Source organism: Pelodiscus sinensis, chromosome 5, assembly GCF_052426305.1.
Source record: "Pelodiscus sinensis isolate ZL-2025 chromosome 5, ASM5242630v1, whole genome shotgun sequence".
Taxonomy (NCBI): domain Eukaryota; kingdom Metazoa; phylum Chordata; order Testudines; family Trionychidae; genus Pelodiscus; species Pelodiscus sinensis.
The window spans coordinates 89,867,481-89,893,338 of record NC_143056.1 but is presented as its reverse complement, the minus strand read 5'-3'; positions in this window follow the sequence as shown (position 1 = coordinate 89,893,338).

Genomic DNA, 25,858 nt, shown 5'->3' with positions numbered 1-25,858 from the left:
GGCTTGATGGACCTTTGGTTTGACTCAGTATGTCCGTTCTTATGTAATGCATAACATAACCAGGGTAGAAGCCATCCATATGTCAAGGATGATCAGGCTAACTTTTATACATATGAACTCTTACTCTTGGTGTAAGGACTATTGGTAGGATTCATACTCAAAACAGTAATTGAGACTTGCACGTGGAAAAGTAAGATTAAAATTAATGACTGAGTTCTCTTTAGAATAAATTAATTCACAACAGTATTTAAATGGCTGCTATATCAGAATGTAAACTCTTCACTAATGATCATTTTGCACTTATTTTCACTAATATCATCACATAATTAATATTTACTAATCTTGCTGTCCTTTAGTATGCAAATATTGGCCCATGGAGATCAGTGGGTCAATTCACATGAGTAAGACTTTCCAGACTGGACCTTTAGTGCTTGAGTTTTGTGAAGTGCTGCATGTTCTGAACAATCCTTGTCTCTCGAATATCTTGGGACCAACATAGTTACAACAGCACTGCTCTCAGCAATCAGTGCAATTCAAAGGGACACATCCTGTTCCCATTGAAGTGTGAGTAGGTTTTAACTGACTGCAGTGAAAGGAGTAGAAGGTGCTCAGTATTCTTTGGAATTTGATCCTTAGATGGTAAGCTTTTTACAAAGCAAGGACTTGCCTTGTTGATGTCTCCTTGTGTGCTATAAAGCTACTGTGCTGTATAAATGAATAATAATAATTTTAATTTATTTTTCACAAGACTGGCCCAGACCAAACCCTCACTTGATGTAAATCAGTGTACCTGCATTGAAACTGATGGCATCATGCCGATTCACATTCATTAAGGATGTGGCCTATTGTGGAGCAATGCACCCTATTTGTGTTTGATCTTAGCTTCTCCGCAGTTGCATTTACAGTGTTGTGCATGATCAAGGAGGTGTTTGCCGAATGGTCTCTGAGCTCTTCCCATTTCTGACTAATTTCTTTTCAGTGTGGGAACAGAATTCTGATACGCGTGACACAAGCAGAATACTTTGGAATTAGTTCCATTAAAGCCATGCCATATGCCTTATAGGGTACATTGTGGTATTGATATGCTGGTTGACAGCCTTTTCCTATGGGTGGGGTCAACACACATGCCTTAATTTGTATCCTTGTGTGTGTGTGTGTGTGTGTGTGTGTTTTAATTTTAAATGCATCAAGCAGAGATAGGTTTTAAATTAAAAATGACATCATCATGCCTCTGCTAGCTTGTTGTAGGCAGTCCATATATTAACACTGCTTGTTTCAGTTCTCAATGATCCTATTATGAATTGTAATCTCATTACACAAACCTTGCTATACAGTAGAATTTCAGATGAGGTTTTGTGGTTTTTAGAACTTAAACAGCTAGAACAAGCACAAAGGCAGTTGCGGTCAGGCTGCTTCCTCTCTTACCACAGCAGTTGTGGAGATGCCATTCCAGTGACCACTATTTCTACAATGAGTCAGTTTCATTTTTAACAATCTGACTCAGTTCTCTTCAAAGGGGGGGGGGGCAGCATGTTGTTTCTGCATGATTCTTGTGTGCATGACTCTGTACAAAGGGGTCAAAGCCAACATTAACCTCTTGGGCTCCCGCCAGAGGAAAAACCTTGATCCTTCTAGCAGCTGGAATCCGTATTCTTTAGCAATTGCATTAGTTCAAATGTGCTGCAGGGGCACTAGTTTTCATAAACATGCCCTGTGTTTTCAGCCCTCAGAAAAACTGAAGTTTAGAACAGCCACTTCCCCCAGAAAAATAGCACTGTAGGTGAAGTAATTAGCAGCAAGACATGCATCCCCCAGCTTCTAGATATATGCCAGAAGCCTTTGCAAAAACTCCTAGAGAAATCTGCTGCTTTCTTCAGATGGGAGCCAACAAACAAACAAATAATAATAATAATAATAATAAAAAACAAGAGGAAGAAGAAGAGGGAGATAATAAATATCAAATTTAAGGAAAACATCTAATATAATAAAAAGGAGCACAACATTTTGGGGCATGGATGGTGGATTGTAAATCTTCAAACCCAATCAGTAACAGCTAATTATATGCTAGAATTAGATAAAATAAATTAATGCAAGTTCAAGATTCCTTTCAGCAGTGCTCCTGCTGAAACTCATTCATGTTAATTTCACAAGCAGGGAATACGGCATTTTTCAACCTTAATAAAATGTAAGATATCTTTTTCTTTTCATATGACTCTCAGTTTCATTTTGAAGTTTTTTGAGGTTCTTCTAAGGTTATGGAGTGGTCAAGTGAAGCGGAACAGGGTTTTTGAAATCAGGAAGCCTGGGTGCAGTTTCATTCAGAAAAAAAAAAGAAAAAAAAAAAAGCCAAAAGCCCTATTCCTGTGTTTGATTGAAAAATAAAACTGCTGCTCTCAGTGAACCTTTGAAGTCCCCCAGCCCAGTAATTGTTTCACGACATTTGCAGCTTGAGGCAGCAAGAATGTTTGTGGTTGTTTTAAAGGCATCTGAGTGTGGATTCCATATGGTTTATTTTTTATTTTGGGTTTTTCTAATTTTTTGCTTTCCCGTTTGGAGCCTCAAATCCTCCTGCTTTGCCCTACAACCAATCCCAGCCTATACAGTTACTTCATGAACTGCTTGTCTGTGAAAGAACTGAGAGCACGCATTGTAGCACAAAGATTCAAGCATGTTTAATTCAGACAAAATCTGTGAATGCCTGTTTAAGTAATCGTTGATTTTAACTGTGCTTTATCAATACTATATTTGGCGTGTGGCTTACTAAACACTGCACAGTGTGCTTTCTTGGACAAAAGGCCTCTTCATATGGCTGCTGTGAGCATGATCCTCTAAATGCTTACTACTGAGCACAGGGCTTACTGTCGGTAGGTAGGAAGCACTACGCCTAGTAGTAAGCCTCTGGAGTCAAATAAAGGGGCTGATTCACCATTATGTTACTCCTGTCTCATACCAGCGTAATTTTTTTCCTCAATAAAATAGGTTGAATCAGACTCAATAGTTCTGAAAATATATACAATAGAAACTAGAAAAGTCCAGAGAGGATCTCGGTCAAATGAACTCCCCAAATAAGAATAAATCGGAAATACCTATCAGTGAATACATTTCTCTGCATTAGGCCATGCAAATCTGGACGTAGCAGACATACTTGAAACTTTGACAAAGATATGATGATGATTATGTATAGTACATTATGTAACACCAAGTGTATTACTTGAGTACATGGTAGGGCCCAATTCTGCACTTCCCAAACTCAGTAGGAGCTGGATTGAGTTTTTCTTTATTAATGTATATAGCACTGTTTGCAGACCTCACTGAACTCCCAATGTTCAAAATAAAACAAAACACGGAAACCAGTTACAATCAGCAAAGTATCGAGTTTGCAGCCTGGATGCTGATTGGATCTGATAATCATGGGCCTGATTTTTCTATCACACACAGAAGTAATTCTGCTGAAGAGAGTGGTGGTAGCGCAATGTGGGACCAAATTAAGTGGCAAAAGAATGAAGCCCAGATTTCTTCTGAGAGAGATTCTCACTAGGGGCAGCTGTAGACTTAGTTCTGCAGCGTGTTGAGGATTTTCTGTGAAGTGCTGAGTGACTCTCAGCTCTGACTGATTTCAATATAAGGTTGCTAACAGTTCCTTATTACAAGGGACATCCCTTATTTTTTCACCTGTATACAACAAGATCAGGAGTTGCTGATTGCTGCAAAAACCAGGAAGAAATATCTTGGCAAATGTACGTGAGTAATGCTTATTATTATTGCTATTGTTTATTATTATTATTGTTATTATTATTTATTATTTATTATTGGTAGTAAAGATGATGGGACTATCAGGAAAAGAGGGGGTGGGGAAATGGAATGCTAAGAAAGCAGTCCCAGTTTTTTTAAACACAATGTTGACAACTCTAGTGTATTCCTATTATGTTCATCACTGTAATGCCTTTGAACTTCTGTAGTTTGACACTCTCTGTCCTGGCAACATCGGTGGGCCCTCATGATTTCAGTTAGCTGGATGTCCACTTATCATGGGAGTGGCCAGGCTTCTGGCAATCCCATAAAGTTTGTTTACAGTCACCAATACTGGCTCTCAATGTTTTATGCTGATGTTTAGACCCCTAAATGTCTTCTAAGAACCCAGTAAGCAGTGGAAGTCTTAGTAATGATACTAGACAATATTGACCTCCCATGATCCAGTAAATTCTCAGGTTTGGCACTAGTCTGGTCCCAAAGGTGCTGGACTAGAGAGGTGCAACCTGTTCTTGTGTAGACATAGCCTCAGTGTCCCAGCAAAGAAAAATTTGCAACTGACCTGTCTCAACCAGTTCAGACTCACATGCCTAAGGATACAACTTAAGCTCTGAGACCCTTGTACTTCAGAGCCCCAGATGTCTAACAGCAGCGAAACAGCTCCATGAGCCTAAGTTGGCTGGCATGAGCCAACTGGGGTGTCTAGTTGCTGTTTAGACATACCCTTAGTATCTTGCATAATCAGGCACTTTTTAGTTAATGTGTAAATGAAAGAGACTGATGGCAAGTTCTCTTAAACTTATTTATCCATGTGGTCTCTAGTCATGTACAGTTCTGTTCTTGTCAATGGAACTATTTGCATGAGTAAGGATTACTCACATGAGTAAAGATTTTCCAGATCAGTCTCTGAATGATCAATAATGTAATGAAATCAGTCTGCTACAGTAAATACCAGCTAAATGAAGTTGCCAGGTAGTTGTTAATCAGGGAGAGATTAGTGTGAAAGCCCCTCAAACAAATACTGTGTAAAGGCAAATTTGTGTTTAAATATGTTTTATTCACTGCTGTCTTTTGAAGGAAACTCTGTTGTGCTCTATACTTTCCTAATACACATCAGATGTACCTCTACTCTAGCCATATTGTCCTATTTATGGAGGCCTACAGAATTCAACTACAGAACAGTGCAGCAGCATTCCCAAGGAGAGCACATTCCAGAGTTTCCCAAACTCGGCACCACATTTCTTCAGTTGATGCTCAGCATGCCGTATCCTCCACTAGTGTCAGTTTACTTGAGTGGAGTGATGATTTTTTTCCCACCAGATGAGGATCTGGCTTAGCTAACTTCTGATTGTACCATATCCTCTACAAACCTGAGGAGAGGTAAAAAGGGATAATTTTTAGTTGTTGTGGGATTTTGTTTTCATTATAAGTGTGTTGCTGGAAAAATTCAAATACGTCACTAGTCTATAGAATAATAATTATTTTGATAATACTTTGTACCATCACACTGTCCTTCAAAGGGTCTCAGAGGGCATGTCTACAAAGCAGCATTATTTTGGAATAACTGGAGTTATTCTGAATTAACAAAGAATGCATCTACACAGCAAACCATTATTTCAAAGTAACGGTGAGCTGGAGGACTTCTTACTCTGACTCCTGTAACCCTCATGTCACAAGGAGTAAGGGAAGTTGAAGGAAAAGTGCTCTTCCTTCGGCTTCCTGCTGTGTAGACAGCACCAAAAGCTGAATCAGGCTATTTTGGCTTCAGCTGCGCAATTGACGTAGCTGAAGTTGTATAGCTTAATTCGACTTTTGTCCTGCCGTGTAGATGTGCCCAGAGTGATTTACAAACATCAGTGAATAAAATCTGTCACTCCACCCCATGAGAGCTGAATAACGATGAGGTGTTAATATTTTTGCTTTATAGATGTACAAAGAAGTTAAGTGAATTGCTCAAAGCCATTCTGAAAGTCTGTGGTAGAGCCAGTAATAAGCCAAACCAGGGTACATCTACACTTGCTTCCTAGTTCGAACTAGGGATGCAAATGTAGGCAACCGAAATTGCTAATGAAGAGGGGATTTAAATATCCCGCACTTTATTAGCATTATCTCGCCGGCGCATTACTCTGCGCAACAGCTATTTCGAAAGTGAAAGTAGTTTGAACCAAACCCCTTGGTTCGAACTAACGTTACTCCTCATTTTTTTAGGAGTAACGTTAGTTTGAACCAAGGGGTTTGGTTCAAACTAACGCGTCCCGGTGCACACTTACCCTTGCGAAACATCTGTTGAGTGGAGTAACACGCTGGCGAGATTATGCTAATGAAGCACGGGATATTTAAATCCCCGCTTCATTAGCAAATTCGGTCGCCTACATTTGCATCCCTAGTTCAAACTAGGGATGCAAATGTAGACGTACCCTCCGGGATTATCTAAATGCTATAAAAGTCGCCTATTGTGCTTTGATCTTCTGTTTCAAGGTAGAGTTGATCCAAGTGCACTGAGGAACTTTTAGTGTGAGATGGGCTAATGCAAGATAGATTTACACCCAGCTTGCTGCATACTAACAGTTCGTCTACATGCGTCTAGAATTTCCCTGAAAACAATTTGCTAGCATTATAATATATGATACACAGACAGAATATTTCCATTATATGAAGGAATACATGACAGTTTTAAGTCAGTGAGAATCAGTGAGAAAACTCTAATCAAAATAATTGGTGTAGAAGAATTCTCACTGAGTTTCATAGAGTTCAATGAGACTGCTTGGATGAATAAATACTATTCAATGTAAATAATCATTTGCTTCTAGTTTATAAGATCTTTGTGCAGGGATGATCTTTTATTTTGTGTATAACATTGTGAATCACTGTATCACTTCACAAAGAATTAATATAACAAGTTGAACCTCTCAGATTTGGCACTCTCAGGCCTGGTCAGTGCCGAATCAGAGAATTTGTCAGATTACGGGCGGTCAACATTGTCTAGCAGCATTACCAACATTTCCAGTGCTTACTGTGCTCTTAGAAGACATATAGGGGTAAATTAGAGCTAAACAACAGCACAGGACACTGAGAGCCAGGACTGGTGGCTGTAAACAAGCTTTATCTGACTGCGGGAAACTTAGCCATGCCCATTGTAAGTGGACATCCGGCTAACTAAAATTATGCCAGACCACAAATGTTCCCAAACCAGAGAGTGTCAGACTACAGAGGTTCAGCCTGTACTAATATTTAGTAGAATTAATCAGGGAACTATCCATAAAATACCAAATAAATTTCCTTTGCCACTCAGTCTGAAGATTCAATATTTTAATAATCCAGAACATATGGATCCTTAACAAGCATGACGACAGCCATGCATACCCACTTCATACTGTGGAAGAGATTTAATACAGTAATGTGGTACAAATCAAGATATAGCCAATAGAGAAAACTACTGTACAGTATATGTGTGGTCCCCATACAATGCATTCATACTAAGGATATAATAGTTATATCGCTCATAACTCAGAATGACATTTATGAACACAATTGTGCTGTTTTTTGTTGTTGTTGTTGTTTTGTTGTTTTGTTGTTTTTAAAGGAGCTGCACACAAACTTTGCTCAGGGGCATAAATCCGGAAGTTCCCTTGATGGAAAGCATCCTGTATAAACCTCACCATTTGCCTGAATATAACTTTTCAGAATGAAATTGACAATATGAAGTATTAATGTGCTCTGAGTAAACAATGATGTTTGATTACTTTTATGTCATGGTTTGATTTCTTTTATGTTTTCTTTTGAGTTATTTTTGGTTTACCACACTAAGAATTAGGCTCAGTAACCTCAGAAGAGAATTTGTAACTAATGTCAAAGGTATATGGTTCAGCAAAAGTAGAATGGGATACAAAAGAAGAGGTAATATTAAATAAAAAATGTGTTGAGGGAAATAGGTGATTAGTTACAGATGATATAGAAATAAACAGAACAATAAAGGCAATTTAGATTTTTTTCTAAAAAATAAGATAGTTCTAGGAAACTGGGCAAATTCAAGAGAACTATCAGGCTAAAATTAGAGGGGATCTTATTTCAAACTTGTAAATTACCAGTTAAATCATAAATTTTTCCATCTGATGCAATACAGTTTGTTGTCAAAGACCTTCCTTCCATTGATTTCAACAATCTGTTTTGGACCTTGGCCTAGATGACTACAATTGCTACTTAATTTATTCAAAGGTATATTTTTGGAATTATGGAAGAACTATAAGTACAGTGCCTTTCTATTACAAAGGGATGTTGAATAGACATTCATTAATGTTTGTGCAATGTTCATGTATTACAAAAGTAGATTAATAGTAGCTTTGGAATTCCAGTGCAATACAGAATTTTTGTATGTTTGTAACAGGAATTATGACTGACGTTTTGGAGGACAATACCACACCAACCCCAGAATGATACACTGCATGAATGAAAAAAAAAAATAAAGAAAGGGGATTAACATCTATTGGATTTGATGTTAATGATTTTGCAGTATTTATTTTAAAAAATTCTAGGGGGCTGCCAGCATTAAAAAAAATAAGCTGATGTAGACATAGTCATAATTTCATATACCAAAGCCACAATAAAGGGAGGCATTAAGGTAATGGTACAGTTAAAACTATGCAGAATGCTTAAAAAGATAAGAATAATCCTGGGATATACTACAGAATTTCTCTGAACTCAATAATCCATCTCATTGTTTGGCACCAGATACAACAACAAGAGCCATATAAAATGACTGATTGATTGATCAGTGTGAGGGCATAATCTCCAGGGATTCATGAGCAAATTATCAGCCCGGGCAGAACAAACTGGACTGGACGATTAGAACTAGAAACCACAAATCAGAGTTAGACTCTAAATTGCATACAATAATTGTGACAGTACTTACATCGTAAATTTGCAGTTTATCATTTTAATTATTTTAAAATATTACCAAATGTAGAATAAATTATGCAAAGATGAAGCCCATGCTTTAAATGTACTCCTCATACTGATGCAAGTAGCTGTACTGCCTAGTGTGAGAGTGCTGTATGCTGAGGCTGCACTAATCTGGACTGTCCACGCCATTGCTCAAGTTGCATCAATTCAGTTTTCTGCAGAAGAGACAGCTTTAGAATGTGAAGCAAATTGCTGGAGATCTTTCCTAATAGCAGAACATTAACCCCATACATGTCTGTACATCTGAACCTGCTTCACAAACAAAAACACTTATCTTCTACAGAAGGGTTTCAAGAGAGGGCACGTTTTCTTGGCCTTATTGCAGTTGCTCTTGCAAAGAACTGGTTTTTGGAGGTGCAATGTTCTTTTAATGTTTGGCATTACTGAAAGTGACCCAGTTCATAGAGAGCAGTGTTGTAGAAAAGAGCCCTTTAAGTCACATCCATTTTAATTAGTGTGGTTTAATTATGCTGCTGTACTGTAGGATAATCTAACTACCCTGTAGAGTAGATCTGAAGAGCTGTAGGGGCTCCATTGTGGTTGGACAAGCTAAGAAATGTCTATAAAAGACACAGTGTATTTCGACAAGACTAGACTACATTTTTTTTGTATTTTAAATTCCACTAATTTTTGCATGTCTTTGAATTAATTATTTCTCTTTCAGCATCAGAGGAACATATAAAGCATTTTTACTTTTTAACAGTTTTGTGCTATAATAGTCATTCTATTGCTTCAGTGATAGGATTGAAAACTTATTAGGTTTCCAAGATTACAAAAGGAAATGCAGCTAATTATAGATTGATAGAAATTATAGAACTAGTTCTTTATTTTCTCCATGGTACTTGCTTGAAGAGGACAACATCTTGCAAAGCATGGAGCACCTATAAATCCCTTTAATTGTATCTAAAATTAATGGAAATTGACACACTCTGCCTTTCTAGAATATTCTCAGCACCTTGGCAGGATCAGGTTCTTAAGTCCTATTTAATAAAGTTCATCAATTGTACTTGGTAACTTCTAGCAAAATACATGTTCACCTAAATGGATTTGAATCAGAACCGAATATATGAGCATCCCTGCCCAAATGCTGGGTAAGTTTAGCTCTGGATCCAGATCCTGTAGCTGACGTGTATTTTGGTCAAACCTAAACCCTAGCCTAGATCCAAATGGTGCCTTAACTTTGGGAAAGTTCAGTCCAGATCTAGTTAACAACAAGTTTTCACTTTCTGGTGGTTAAAATGCAAAGTATGGTTATTCGGTTTATTGAACCATGTGAGGAGCAGATAGATTCAGCACAATCTGTTTGAATTTCATGAAGCTCACCTGAGCCTGGAACAATTCCCCTCCTTCTGTGTGCTCAGTTACTTTATCCTCCTTCTCCAAATCCCTTTTCAAAATTCGACTAGTGTTCCACCAGCAATCTGTACTGGGTGCTCCTATCTGCCACTCCCAGGCTTGATTCCCAATGGGTTTACCAAATCAAACCCATAGGAACATGGAAAAAGCATCGGTAACCCTGAGCTTACTTTCTTCCAGTGCAAAATGCATGGACCAAGTATTGTCTCATTTTTTAAAACTTGTACTCATTCACTAGTTCCATAACCCAAGCTAAGGCAGGAAATTGCTGGGGGGAAAAGCTATTCTCTGAGCTAAGGAGACAAATATGCATGTGCTTTGGAAAGTAAAAGAGAAGTGAATGTTTAACAGGATGTGTTAATCATGTAGGTTTGTCATGCTATTGCTTAGCTCTTTGGTTTGAAATGAATTAGCACTTGTAATATTCCAAAGTATCCGTTTTACTCCTCAAAGCTCTTCTTTTTTATGAGAAGCAAACTCACCACTCAAGTTTTCAACATGGTAAGATCACGCTCAGTGACTCTGGACTTTCAGGACACATGCCTGTTTGCCACCTTCTCCACTGCCAGCAGCATGAGGAAAGTGGGGATTGTTCCTTCATAACTTCAGATGACCCAGGGATGGCTAAAGTAGGAGGCTCTGTGAGCTGCTGGGTCTGGCAGATGAATGTCTGAAGTAGGGTAGATGAGCAGGGGATTAGGTAACGGGCACACTCTGGGTGTATCGATACAGTCCTGATGACAGGGACATCACTGCACCTCCTCTCTAACTGAGCAATAGACCTTTTGCCCTCCCGTTCTTTACAACTGGCCCCTTGCTAGAAGCAGAAACAATGAGAGAATGGTAGCAGCCTAGAAGGTCACCATCACCGCAGAAGGAGGACCTTTATTCAGTATGAGCAGTCACTGTCTGAGGCAGCAGAATGGATTATTTACTTTGTTTTTGTGTTTAAGGAATGAAGAGTACTAGGTAGAAGGGTGAAGGAGGTTAGCCTATATAGAAGGGAATAAGCAATAAACTCAGGGACACTCATTTTTCTTGATTAAGGGAGGCTAAGTGAGCACAGGGGATTATGGTTTGATAGGGCACTACTACAATAATAATATTAAAAAAGTTTCACTGATTAAGAACCATGAAGTTGTGCATATTGCAAACTGCTATAATCACATGCACATAGCACATTTCTCTTGTTTTCCTTCACTTTCCCCTTGACTTCGTTACACTCGGGTGTCTCATCTTTACTTAGCTACTGATCCTGTGGTTGCAGCCCTAATTTAAATGAGATTTTGGCTAAAGAGGTTCTCTGTGTGGAGGCAGTTGCAGGATCAAGACCTTAGAATGCAGGTTTCTTGGGGTAGCAACCAAGTCTTCCTTTATGTTTGTATAGAACGCAGTGAGCGACAGCCCCCAGCCTCTGAGCACTAATAAAATGTAAATACAAATAATCAGATAAAATGGTCATTTTTCATTGACCTTTAGAAAAATGTGTTTTGCTTTTCAAAATCTGGTTGATTTTGTGAATAGGGAACAAAGCTGGACTCCTTGAGGAAGTAGCGAGTGCAAGTGACAGCTGGAGCCTGTGCTAGTTGACAGTTCTTCTTGGTTCATTTATGTATATGAGCTTCTGTTATCGGAATGTGGCTGCTGCAGCTTTATCAAATAGGTCATGTGAATTTCTCCAGTAACATATGATCTTCCTTCCCTTCATGGAACATATCTGGTCTTTCCTATATCGACTTCACGTTTCCTATATCAGATTTCTGACTTCAGTAACGTCATCTTTCCACCTACATGATATGAAGTTTTCATCAGTGCTCCTTTCCAAAGCAAACACTCAAGATCTGCACCTTCATTCTAGAATGAAAAATCCATCCTAATCTGAATAGGGTAACAAACAGAAAAATCATTTGCTGAGGCAGAGTATTCAGAGGCAATGCAAAACAATCCACTCAGCTGAATGCTGGACCTAGGGAACTGATACAGTGATGTCACAGGATCTTGAGACGGGGGTTAGAACTAATGAACGTATGTGTGAGAAAGGGGCTGCCAAACGGGAGTAATAGCACCAGACCATGAAATAAAGGAAGCTGTTGCCAGAAACTCCAAGGAAATAGCTTTTCTACAATTATTGCTCTGCAGTTTCTTAGTCCTGTTTCTATTGTTGCCCAAGAAAGCTTTGGAATTTCCTGCTGAAGGTCCAATAAACACCTATCACTACTATTCTCCCCGAAGAGCCTCTAAAGTCCCTAACCCTTGTTAGACTGGATGTAGCATAAAGACACTTGTACTCTATGCTGTTTTTGCTTTCCAATGATAGTTGAAATATTAAGGCTTTGGCATCATAAATATGGCCACATAGTACACACAGTTGAAGGAAATCTACTCCCCCTATTGTTATCGCAATTTTACAGAGGTGATTTCCATTATCCCTGGACAGGGATGATATCACGTTACCTATAAAACATTAAATGTCACATATATAATGATTTCAAAGGTGTGTCATGGTCACTGATTTTTTATTATTTGTATCAGAACCTAAGAAAAAAAGAATCGGGTTGATGCCATAAACACATGGAACCAAAACCAAAGAATATTCTCAGGGGAAAAAATATGAGAACAATCCTTTGATGATGGGTCTGATTCTTCTTCTGCTCTTAGTTCAACTGTAATTGAGGAGGAAGTCAACTGAAGCCAATGGACTTTCCCCAATGTAGAATTATAAGTGAGGTGCAGTGTCTCTGAATGGCTATGCACATGCCAAAAGACAACATGATCCATCTCTCTCTTTCTCTCTCTCCATTTGAAACTGAAAAGGTTCCCAAGAAAATCGTTGAATGAAAAGAATTTGAGGAAGGAAATCTGCTGCTATAAATTATAGAGCAATTTACTCTTCATGGTTCCTTTCCCATTATAAATGCTTTTGACTATCTGGGATATTCATCTTCAAAGATCTATTCTTTCTATGCCTGATAGATGGATCTGAAATTTTAAAAGGACTAAACTAGTGCAAGTGGGCAGGAGTGCGAGTGCAGTGAAATCGTTTGTAGGTGGGAGGTACCAAAAAGGTTTTCAATAATTTTATCTCATTTCAACATCATTCTTTCTCCAGATGTATAGGAATTAAAGAAGATACATATTTACACTGTAATTATTTTTCTATTTACTTAATTAAGTATTCAGGAGGCCTGGCACTCAGAAACAGCTCCTTTTTGCCCTGATGATTTCTCCTAATCTTGTAATTACAGCATGATTGAATGAATTCAAGAAATAGAAACCTTCAATCTCATTAGGATGTGTGGGGATGATATAGGGGATTTGCACCAATGAGAAGGGAAGCAGTGAAACTGATTCCTCAACTGCCCTCTCTGAAACACAGCAAATGAGTTTAGTGAAACAGGAGAGTAGTCTGCTGAAGAGGGTGGGAGCAGGGAGAAGCAGCCTATCCAAATATATATTTATATTAAGAAGCCCCCAAAGTCACAGGCTGCTTTCCATATTTTTCATGGATCCATATATAAAGTCACCTTCATATGTTTAACTATAATGTCCCAAGGATTAATTTTTCTCTGCTCTGTTTTAAATTGACAGTTTTGGAGAATGACGAGAGCTGTTACGAAATTAAAATTGCGCCATTCTTCTCAGCACACTCTGAAACCCCATGGTAGATGTATAGATCTACCTAGTCTATGTAATCTTTTTTGCTAGGTTTCTACCACAACTTCACGAACGCCTCAAAATTCATACAACCTAATGCCTAATTGTCTAACCATCTAATGATCTTCCCAGCTGTCTGCATGCTCATAACTAGTTGCAGAAACCCAGTGGCAGCAATTTAAGGAATTCTTTCACTGCTGATCATTGGAAGTGAAGCATGCCATTTATCCAGCTGTGATGCACAGCCTCTAATAAGGTCTGAAGCTGGGGTCCAATGAAGAGGGAGAGCCTGGACCCAATGTCAGGTGGAAGTAACCCTCTCCCCTACCTCCTGTCCCTTACCCGGGAGCTACATTATCCCATGAATCAGGGTGGACTTACTGACTCTGGCCATTGGGCCGCATTGCCCTGCTAATAGGGGTGAGTTACTGACTCTTGCTATTGGGCCACACCGCCCTGTGAGTTGGGGTGAGTTACTGCCTCTGGCCAGGGGGCCACACTGTCCTGTGGATCAGGCAGGTTTCCTGACTTTGGCGAGTAGGCCCCTCAGCTGTAGAACTGTGGGAGGACCTATAGTCACAGATTGGGGATAAAAAGGTCCAGAATTATATAGGCACACCAGGAGAGAGACGGGAGCACTCGCTCCACAGTGAGCAGGGTTGTCCCCAACCACATCATGCCAGTTTAAATGGATTCATTTAGCAGCATCTTTTATGTGAACAATGTTAAAAGGCTTAAAAATGAAAGAGGGCTTTATTGTAACAGGGCTGGAGATTGGATCATTTATTACATTTCATTTCAACACCTGCAATGGAGGGGGTGGGATAAGAGAAGATTGATGGACACTGGAACACTTCTAGCAGGGAACTGAAGGAATGATATTATTTGGGGGCTATTGCAAAGTATAAAGGTTGGGGTTATCAAAGAACACGTATTTATTTTAAAGAATAAGAATAGTTTACAATGTAAGACTCCTCACCAATGATATAAAAGCTCTAGTTAACAATTTGTCAGTATTTTCATGTGTACTTTGAATCAGATGATTGTCTAAGATTGTCAAATGATTGTCTAGGAAGGAATACTGCTGAAAGGGATTTAGGAGTCAGAGCAGGGATGTGAATGACTTGTCAACTAGTGGACTATCCAATAAGCAAGTGCTTATTGGATAGTTGACAAGTTGCTTCCCCTCCTCCCCTCGCTGCCTCTATCACAAAAAGGCAGTAAGCAGGCTCCATGGGGCGCTTCTGCTTTGAAATGCTTCATGAAGCCTGACGGGCACCCCATGCTCCCTGTGGTGTTTAAAAGCGGTAGCGCCGCAAGGAGCCCAGGGTCGGCTGGGGACTCTGAGTCCCCAGCCGACTCTGGGCTCCATGTGGTTCTGCCGCTTTGAAACACCACAGGGAGCATGGGGCCAGCGGGGGACTGCTTGAGCCCCCGCTGGCCCCATGCTCCCTGCAGCACTTTCGCCTTTGAAGTGTTGCTACACTTTAAAGGCCTAGGTGCCCTTATCAACTAATCGAATAGTCAATGCACATTGTAGGGACTATTTGATTAGCTAATTAATCTAAATTTAACATCCCCGGACCACAAGTTAAATATGTTGCAAAAAAAAGCAAACAAGATTCTGGGATGCTTTAACAGGAGTGTTGAGAGCAAGACACAAGAAATTATTCTTTTGCTCTACTCTGCCCTGATTAGGCCTCAGTTAGACTATTGTGTCCAATTCTGGGTACCACGTTTCAAGAAAGATGTGGAGAAATTGGAGAAGGTCCAGAGAAGAGCAACAAAAATGATTAAAGGTCTAGAAAACATCACCTATGAGGGAAGACTGAAAGAATTGGGCTTGTTTAGTTTAGAAGAGAGACGACTGAGAGGGGACATGATAGCAGTTTTCAAGTATCTAAAAGGGTGTTACAAGAAGGAGGGAGAAAAATTGTTTTCCTTGACCTTTGAGGATAGGACAAGATGCAATGGGCTTAAAGTGCAGCATGGGAGGTTTAGGTTGGACATTAGGAAAAAATTCCTCTCAGAATGGTTAAACACTGGAATAAATTTCCTAGGGAGGTTGTGGAATCTCCATCGCTGGAGATACTTAAGAGCCAGTTGGCTAGACATCTATTGGGGATGATCTAGACAGTGCTTGGTCCTGCCGTGAGGACAGGGGACTGGACTCAATGACCTCTAGAAGTCCCTTCCAGTTCTAGGATTCTACAATTCTATAATTCTATGAATGACACTTACTAGCCCCACAAGTTTTCCAAAACTTTCCATTGATTCTGGAGAGGAAGTCTCACAGACTTTAATTTTTACAGATTTTCGGTGGCCCACCACAGAGACCATTAAACAGCTGGAGGTTCCATTCCATCAGTGTATTTATAATACTAATTGAAGGGAACAAATCAGAGTGGGTGGGAAATGAAGCCAAAGGCACTGATTGCCTAGGTGTCATGGAAGTTTTTCCTATGACTGTACTATGGAGAAGATCTGCCCCACCCAATTGAGTATGCACTTCCCCATCTATTTAATATCAATGAGCCATATTATGCCATTGATACTTAAGTAAAAATTCACTCCTAAATCCCTAGTGAAATCTGTCGAAAAATAAATGGCATGACATCAAAGGTAGATATTCAAATAAAAATAATTGTAGAGGTAGAATAGGTAAGAATGTATATTGGCAAATCCAGGAAACCATGTAGTGAAATTAAGTTGACTGCTTGGTAACAGGTGTTAAACAATGCACCTCTGAGGTATTTGACATACCACAGATAAAATGGGTGTTCATAGCAGAAGCAAATCAATGAGCAATCTGGTGATGTCTATATTAGAGGATTAAGGACCTTCTCTATTTAAGATGTGTATCTGTTACTTCAAGAAGAGCTCATATCTAAATGCATGAATAATACTACCATTCATAAGTAACATATGCTAATATATGTATTGCTAGAGGGTTAGGTTCTGATATTAGGCACCGATATGAGTGAAGGTGGTACATAAGCTGCACTGATTCAGGTGGAGTAACACCAGGAGTCACTGTGACAGACACAGCCCTCTGCTTCACAATCCCATCCCTATTTTCTCTATGCTCTGGGGAGGGGAAAGTAGAGTAGTAATTTATTGCTGCTGACCTACATCAGACATGACTAACCAAACACCCCTTCTACTTTTTCACTGGCTGAGTGTTGAGGGATGATGCCAAGACTGTAGATATCACTGTGATTGTGCAACCAAACCTGCCACTTTCTCCACTTAACTCCTCTGGACTGGCTAGGGTATAACTAAAATTCTGCCCTTTCCTGCTTCTTGCAATGTAGCTCACTGCATCTATGAAACGCCCCAGGTTCGTTGAACACATGTGGATTAAAATACAGCAGCAATGAAAATCAAGGTAAAACTGCAAGTGAACTCCCTCTGTGATGAGGTAAAAAGGCTTTGCAATCTGCTTTTTTTAAAGGACTATCATGGTCCCCCTTGGATCAAAGGAGAGAACTTGCACCACTTTGGGATTTTCTACATCTCTAACAGCTTTATCCTACTCAGGATGCAATGGTACGCTGGGAATCAGAAGCTCAGAGACAAAATTGATTTGATTCCTCTGGTGCTGGGCTTTGCTTGCTCTTTACTTTTTTAAGGATCAGTTAAAAAAGTTAAAACAGAACATTACTATAGGATGAGTGTAAGGGATTGGACCTCGGGGGTTCCCATTTATGCAGTTTTGCCACCACCCAAGCTGACAGCTGCCCAGTTGGCTGAGTGTATGGCATCCACGAGTAAGGGAAACTTCTTGTTCCAGCTGGCACTTTCTTATCTAACAGTCAGAGCTTTGTAAGTGTGGACAGCTGCAGTTTCAGGAATTGGCTTTATCTGTTTCAATTGGATTTGTGAAGTCAGTAAAAGGCCATGAAGCAGATTCATAGGATTTCCTGTTGGTATTAGTAAATGGAATCCACTGCCGAATTTTAAGAGAATAGGAGACCCAGTCTGTGCCTCTTAAATGAAGTTTGTGGGTTAATGCAGGCTAGAGAAAATCACTGCTCAGTGAATGTCTGAGTTGTGAGCTCAATCATATTGAAAGAAATGCAACTGTGTTATCTGTTTTCACACAATGGGCTGGAGTTGAAACAGCCACTGTGGAGTTAATGTTACATAAAACCTGATGGTCAGTAAATGATGTCATGCATCAGGTATCTACAAACACATACAAGGTGTGTCAGGTATTTGAAACTTACGGGTTATAGAAGAGTGAATTATGATTTGTGCATATAACTCTGGGTTCTGCCATCGATATGTTATGTAGCCTTGGGCAAGTCACTTGTTTTTCTCCACCTTCATTTCCCAACCTCTTGTTAATGCTCAACAGAGTAATGAAAATTTGTTGAAAAATGATATATATGCATGATGCTATTGTTATGTATTTACGTCCAAATAAGTGTCCATAAAATTTTCATTTCCCCTTTGTGGTACTTAAAGGTAAAAAAAAAAAAAGAGCCCAGGTATAAAAATTCCCTAAAATGTAACAGATGTTCGAGAGCTCCCGTAATGCACAGGTAGACATGCTGACAATGTACTTGTTTGTAAGTTGAAGGATTCCCAACTTTCAGACATCTTATAACATGGCAGGTTTGGGAAGGCTTGACATTTTACCCACGCTTGCTCACCCAGTCCTAATATACTGTAGATCCAATATTGCAACAACAGAATTGTATTAAAATACTGTATAATCTATGTATCTATAAAATACTGAATAATCTATGGATTTTATTGTTTGATAATAATAAAGATGCATTCACTTTGTATTTATTATTTCAAAATCTCAGCACACTTTACTATGATTAAGTATGTCTCAAATTATTTTAAGTATGTTGTCTGACAGGGGAAACAGAGGCACAGCAAGGCTAAGTGAGTTGCCTAAGGTCATACAGCAAATGAGAGGCAAAGGTGAAGGTAGTCCTTTACTCTAACAAATAGTCCTTACTCTCTCCTGGTAAACAAATACGCCTGGCCAACCCTCACACTCATAATGTTGTATGCCTCTTAGATTAGAATATTCTAAAATACTAAATCTTTTCTTGTTGGCAAGGGGCTGATTTATATCCACCTGCTTCATCTCATGAACCAAGCTCAGAAGTCGTCAAAATTTGCAGAAACCAGTTTTATTATAACCACTATTCTATGATTTCCCCATAGATACGTGAAATGTAGAGCTGTGATGCATGTCATTTTCTTATGCCAGATAACCTGGCATGTGATTTTTGCATGATCTCTTGCCTCCTGGGAAGTGGACATTATTGTTTCCATAGGAAGTGGCAAGCCATGATACTTGCCTTATCTCCTGATAACCCAGCAGACAGCAAATGGCTACACTGTGGGACTGAGTCATCTGAAGAAGCTGGTGTTTCATAAATGCTAGCAAATGATTTTTATGCATTGATAATCAAGAACACCCTGCAATCCTGCATATGGGGTAGGATTGTAGGGACAATTCAAAAGGCCTTGTGTGATAAGACAAACACACATAAAAGGACAAACTTCTCTCTAAGGGCATGTCTACACTGGGGAGTTATTTCGAAATAACTCCCTTTATTTCAAAATAACAAGGTGAGCATCCATACTACCAAGCCTGTTGTTTCGAAATAAGGGACTTATTATTTCAAAATAATAACTCCTGCTTCTGAAGAGGAATAAGTTTATTTTGAAATAGTTATTTCAGGAGTTATTATTTTGAAATAACTTACCTTGAAATAACCTGATAATGTAGACATATCCTCACATTCCCTAGAACTAGTTTTTTTTGTCACTTGACTGGATGGCACTGAACATTCCAAAGACTATCAACAAAGAAATTATTTTCCGTATATTTATGAACCAAATGATATCACAGAGCCCATATATTCCTTTTGTGTGAAGATCTGCAAAATGCAAGCAAGTCTCTCTAGGATCCAGAGAGAAATCACGTAGGAGAAGTGCTTGTAAAACAACGAAGGGCTCAAACCTGTACTGTGCTTCCAATCTGGCACAGTAATTAAGTGCAGGCTTAAAGCCAATGGGACTACTCACATTCTTAAAGTTCAGAACATATGTAAGAACTGTGCTGGATCAGGTCAGAGAGCTGCATACCTTGCAAGATTAAGCCCTTCGAAGAATTCCAATGTTTTGAATATGAGTGAATTAAACACTGCGAAAGTGCAATAGGACCAGACCCCCTTCCCCAAAAGAAGCTTCCTTTTCATTATCCAGTACAAAATTCCCAAGTATTATATGGCCCCTATTTTAATGTGTTATTGCTTCTGAGCGGTATGGCTGTGATCTCAATTTCTGTATAATCTTGTTGCACAACCTTTCTCTCTTTGTGTTACATACAGCTTCTTTCTGTCTTACTTGAACACAATTAACTGAAATTTTAAAAGGAAAGGAAGTGAACCCATATTTACTTAGAATTAAGCCTGAAGTCACTCTAGAAGGCTCAACTTTTCAATCCTAAGACTATGTCTACACTATCAGGTTATTTCGAAATACGTTATTTCGAAATAATAATTCCCAAAATAACTATTTTGAAATAATCTTATTCCTCTTCACAAGCGGGAGTTATTATTTTGTAATAACGAGCCCATTAATTTGAAATAACAGACTTGTTAGTGTGGATGCTTGCCTTGCTATTTTGAAACAAGGGGAGTTATTTCGAAATAACTCCCCAGTATAGACATGCCCTAAGTGAAAAAATGGGGTGGAGCTTTGAGTCTGCAACAAAACCTAAAGCTGATTACATTGCACGTAATTTTGGGATGTTCAATGAGCCTTGCACAGATGGAATGTCAAATCTAGTGACTCAAACATTTATTCAGGTGAAAAATAGTTTATGGAGAATTTTGCCACTCTTTTTAACAGTATCTTTGATCCTGTGACTCTGAAGTTGGCAGCTAGCCAGACAACTAACAGTTAAGCATCTGATGAACTTTTATCCAATAAAGTATATTTTTATTTGGAAAATATGATTAGGGAAACTTCTTTTTGCTACTTATTTCCTCTGACTTAGTGCAGCCTTTGGCTGTTTCCTGAGCTAAAAGCTGCAGCTAAACAGACTTTTTTGCTGAACAGCATGTCTCAACGTTTTCCTCTCAACCATCATGTAGGTCTAGCTGCATTGTTGGTTTCCATTATATGTCTGCTGGGATGTAAATTATTTCAGTCCCCCGCCCCCTGCACCCTCTCCCTCTGTTCTTGTACTTTCAAGAGGTTTAATCCGTGAAGGGGACTACTTCAAAGCTCTCAGAAGAAACTCATTTCTTGATGGATAGAAGGGCCAATAAAACAAAATTAGATTTTTATCTCATTGTCTCTATAGGAATGAAGTATAATAATTATTTCAGGCAAATACATGTCGGAGACAATAATTAAGATTGCTATCATGCCTTTATAGACAAGTAGATTCTAAAATAAGCATTAGTAATGGGATTAAGCATTATTGTGGTGACCCTCTTCTCCCCTGGATCTCAGCATTGCCAAAATGCCTATCAAATTTGAATGTAAGAAGCTTGTTCAGTGAAGGAGAAGGGAGAAAAAAGAAAATGAATATAATTATGTGCCAAAATGTTTTTCCAGCAGCTCCTGTACTTGTGGCCTATTAAAATGCTTAGTTTATATTAGGAATATTTGTGGAACTATTGAAGAGAACAGTTGCTCGGTATAATGCCTGCAATCGTTCTTACTCACGTGTAGTAGAATAGCTAGATAGTGATTTGGTATATCAAGATTATATAAAAACACATTGCACAGATTGTGTTAAGATTGCTATAGTGTTAGAAATAGGAACTAAAGTAAATGCTACATGTCTTTATTCTGTACATAAGAACGGCCATACTGGGTCAGACCAAAGGTCCATCTAGCCCTGTATCCTGTCTGGCAACAGTGGCCAATACCAGATGCCCCAGAGGGAGTGAACACAACAGGTAATCCTCACGTGATCCCTCCAGGGAAACAGAGCCTAGGGACACCATTCCTACCAATCCTGGCTAATAGCCATTGATGGACCTAACCTCCATGAATCTAGCTAGCTCTTTTTTGGATCCTGTTAAAGTCCTAGTCTTCACAACATCCTCTGACAAGTAACCTGAGATTAAGTCTATGGACAGCTGCAGAGCTGACCTTAGATACAGTAGCACAGTCTCTATCTTCTAGGTACAGTCTCTTTATCTCCAAGATGCTCACGCTCTTCTTTCTTCACTTCAGCAACCCATGTGGTCTCCTACCTGAATCATTTTCTCCTTCCCAAAATGTGTTGCAGTTCTCAGTTGGGTCCAAACCCATAGACCTTTGTTTCTGGGAGTAAGTCTATCTTCATTGAATCGACTCATGGTAGTAAACTCTGTGCTAAGTGCCAAATGTGTTTAAGTACCTCTTTTATTTTCCAAACGTGCACCAAAATCTTTAATATTAGTTGTGTTGGTGATGTTTTATTGTCTGGCCAGTCTCCAAGCTAGTGTTGGAAGAAACAGCATTTGAAATTCATTGAAACTACATCTTCATCTTACAAAATGCTTGCAGAAAGATGCCTCAGAGAAAATCTCTGTAAATCTCAAGCTCATTGGTGAATCCCTGGGAAACAACATAGCCAATGATTTTAGTGTATTAATCATTTATTGTATTATGTTATGATTAATCAGTGTGGGTATGTCTACACTACCCCGCTAGTTCGAACTAGCGGGGTAATGTATGCATACCGCACTTGCTAATGAAGCCCGGGATTTGAATTTCCCGGGCTTCATTAGCATAAGCGGGGAACCGCCATTTTTAAATCCCCGCTGCTTCGAACCCCGTGTAGCGCGGCTACACGGGGCTCGAACTAGGTAGTTCGGACTAGGGTCCTATTCCGAACTACCGTTACTCCTCGTGAAACGAGGTGTACCGGTAGTTCGGAATAGGCACCCTAGTCCGAACTACCTAGTTCGAGCCCCGTGTAGCCGCGCTACACGGGGTTCGAAGCAGCGGGGATTTAAAAATGGCGGCTCCCCGCTTATGCTAATGAAGCCCGGGAAATTCAAATCCCGGGCTTCATTAGCAAGTGCGGTATGCATACATTACCCTCCTAGTTCGAACTAGGAGGGTAGTGTAGACATACCCTGTTATATTAGAGGTTTTGCCTGGTATTGCCCAGGTCCTTGTGGGACAGAGGTGGGCAATAATTTTTGAACGGGGGGGGGCCACTTCACAAATTTCTGACGTGGCCCTGGGCCGCCCCAGAAGGGGTGGGGCCTTGGCTGGAAGGAGCAGGGCCTGCCCATAGACCCTGATTGGCCTGGGGGTGGGGGAGTGTCTGAAGTCTTTGCCCCCTCCCCCGCTTAGAGAGAACTTCTAGCTGTTTTGAACAGCTGGCAGTTCCCTCTGGTGCCATGAGCCACTGGTGGAGGGGAGGAGACTTTATGCTCCCCCATCCCCAGGATTCATTGGCCTGGGAGCAGGGAGCAGCAAAGCGGGCCGTGGGCCGGATCAACCAGCTTAGTGGGCTGGTTCTGGACTACAGAGACTCTCTTGCACACCCCTGTTGTGGGGGCTCAGAGCAGAGTACTGGGGAGTGGAGAAGGAGTCAGGGCAAGGGACTGGGAGGGGGGTCTCAGGGCACAGGGTAAGGGATGCAGGAGTCTACAGCATTGCCAATCCCAAGTATTCAAAAATCATGACTCAGGCATCCAAAAAACAATGAGGAGTTTCTTAAATCATGCATTTTGTTTTCTTTTCTTTGACTTCTAGTTTCTAAATCTATAGAGTTCACTTTCTTTACATTTCCAGTGACGTGAGTCCCCATACTCCTAAATGGATGTTTTCTCAAAATGGGAGTGTCCTTAGAAAGTCAATGTGGAGCCAGATACTTCATCCCCCCAACCTGTAGTCCTCAGCACTGAGAGATTGCTGAGGCTATTGACAAACATTTTGGAAGAAGTGAATAGAAGGCATGGCTAGAGTGCTCTGTCTATGCTCAGCTCACAGACAGTCTCTGGTGACTCCTGCTACACAGGGCTACTCTAACCTGGACCCAGTGTTGGAGCTAAGCAGAGTTTTGTGAGGTTCCAGCTATTGGGTGCAACAAAGTGAGGAGCCAACTTAATCCACATAATTTGAATCACCAGTTCTTTTTTCCATGGGGCCAGGTTATCTAACCACTCAGGCTAAGTCTGCACAGTGGAGCTATTTCGGATACCAAAATAGTTATTCCACGTCTTAAAAGCAAGACCATTATATCAAAATATAATGGGTTTGCCATTTTGACCTCTCTGTAAACGTCATTGTGCGAAAGAGAAGGGACGTTTTGGAATAACGTTTGTTGGAAATAACATGAAAATAAGCTATGCAATTTGCATAGCACAAATTGCATAGCTTATTTCAAGGTAAGGGTGCTGTGTAGATGCTTGGAACACAACAGACAATTCTAGGATATTTCTTCAAATCTTCAGAGACATTTTTATTGTGAAAGTGGTGACAGTAGCACCGATGGCAGCAAGAACTGCTTTGTCTGCACCTAGCTGCTCTAGCCTATCAGCTCCCTGATATCTTTTCAGTCAGAAGATTTAAATGGCTTCATCAGCTAAACATACTTGTCAATAGGGCTCCTGGCTTAGTATTAAACGTTGAACTCCAGAGGCGATGCCTCATTCTAAATAGGTGAAAACAAAAATAAGTGGAAGCAGCGAATAAAACTCTGTTGGCCTGAACCAGCCAACTCAAACCTACTGTGAGCTTCTTGTTCAGCCAGATATACCCACAGGACAGAAACAAATAAATACTGCCAACTGGCATGACTTGTTATCCAACTTAAAATGCATTTAGTGAATTTTTTCCAAACAGTGTAAAACAAAATAAGTGGCAACAGCAAGCAAAGCTCTAACTTCACCGCTCACCTCAATCAACAGAGCCAGCTACCATGCTGAATGCCAGGCTTGCTTAGAGGGAAAGTAGGGGCTGTGTGTGGGGGGGGAAGGAAGCTCAGACTGGACTGACTTGTTATAAAACATAAAATTCATTCAGTGGCTCTTCAGCGTAACTCTCTAGAATAAAGTGGTAAGAAAGAGAGATATTGATTTGGCAGGTAGCAAAAATTAATGATTGGTATCAGCTGGAACAGCCCTGGAATGCCATAGAGCCATAGACCTCCCTGGCTTCAGACAGTTGATTCTCCCATTCCACAGTTCTTTCTCTAATGTGATATTTGTTTTGGTCTCCCTTCTTAATGCTCCTTTGATAGCAGCAGGAGGACAACCTGAGGTTAGTTTCCCAGTATCTGAATTAATTGCCAAACATGGCACCTCAGGAATTTGGACAGAGAACAATTATAGTAGCAATGCTTAGCACTTAACAGTGTGTGCTATTTTACATCTTGTGCTTTGTAAAGACTCATTAAGCCTTGTGCTCTGCTATTCTATCAGAATGATTATCATTACCTGAAGGGGATTCCTCCACACTTCCTCCCACCCACCAAAAGTATGAGAAAAAGACAGAATGGGAAGGAAAGAGGCTTTCAGAATGTGGTATCAGTCACAGATGCTGTGAGAAAGCAATGCATCACTGCTAGTTCTTATTTGCTAAGGCTATGTCTACACTTCAGTGCTATTTCAGGATATTCTGGTAACCTGAAATAGCTTTCCTGTTATTTCAGGCTCGCTATTCTGACGTCCCTGTAAACCTCATTCTACGAGGAGAAAGGGATATTTCGAAATAGCGCTTTATTTTGAAATTTGGCGCTGTGTAGACAGCACCAAACGAGAAAACAAGCTATTTTGAAATAGCATTGAAATAAGATACACAATTTGCATAGCTCAAATTGTGTGTCTTATTTTGAGTTACGGTGCAGTGTAGACACACCCTGAGAGATCAGAAAATAATGGCATTAACCTGAATTCACAACAACAAATGTCTTATCTATAATATGTTATTTCATATTAAGGTAGGGCATGAATTTAAAGTGGAATAGCTGTTCCTGATTAACTCTGTGTGGATGCTTTGATTCTGGAATAAATCAGGAATAGCTACTCCAGAATGATTCTCTGTATAGGCAAGCCTTTATATCCCAATGCCCTTGAACAAGTCCTCATGGAAGGTTCAGTAACTGACAATTTCACTTCAGTGTCAAAAGAGTTACTTCACTGTGGAG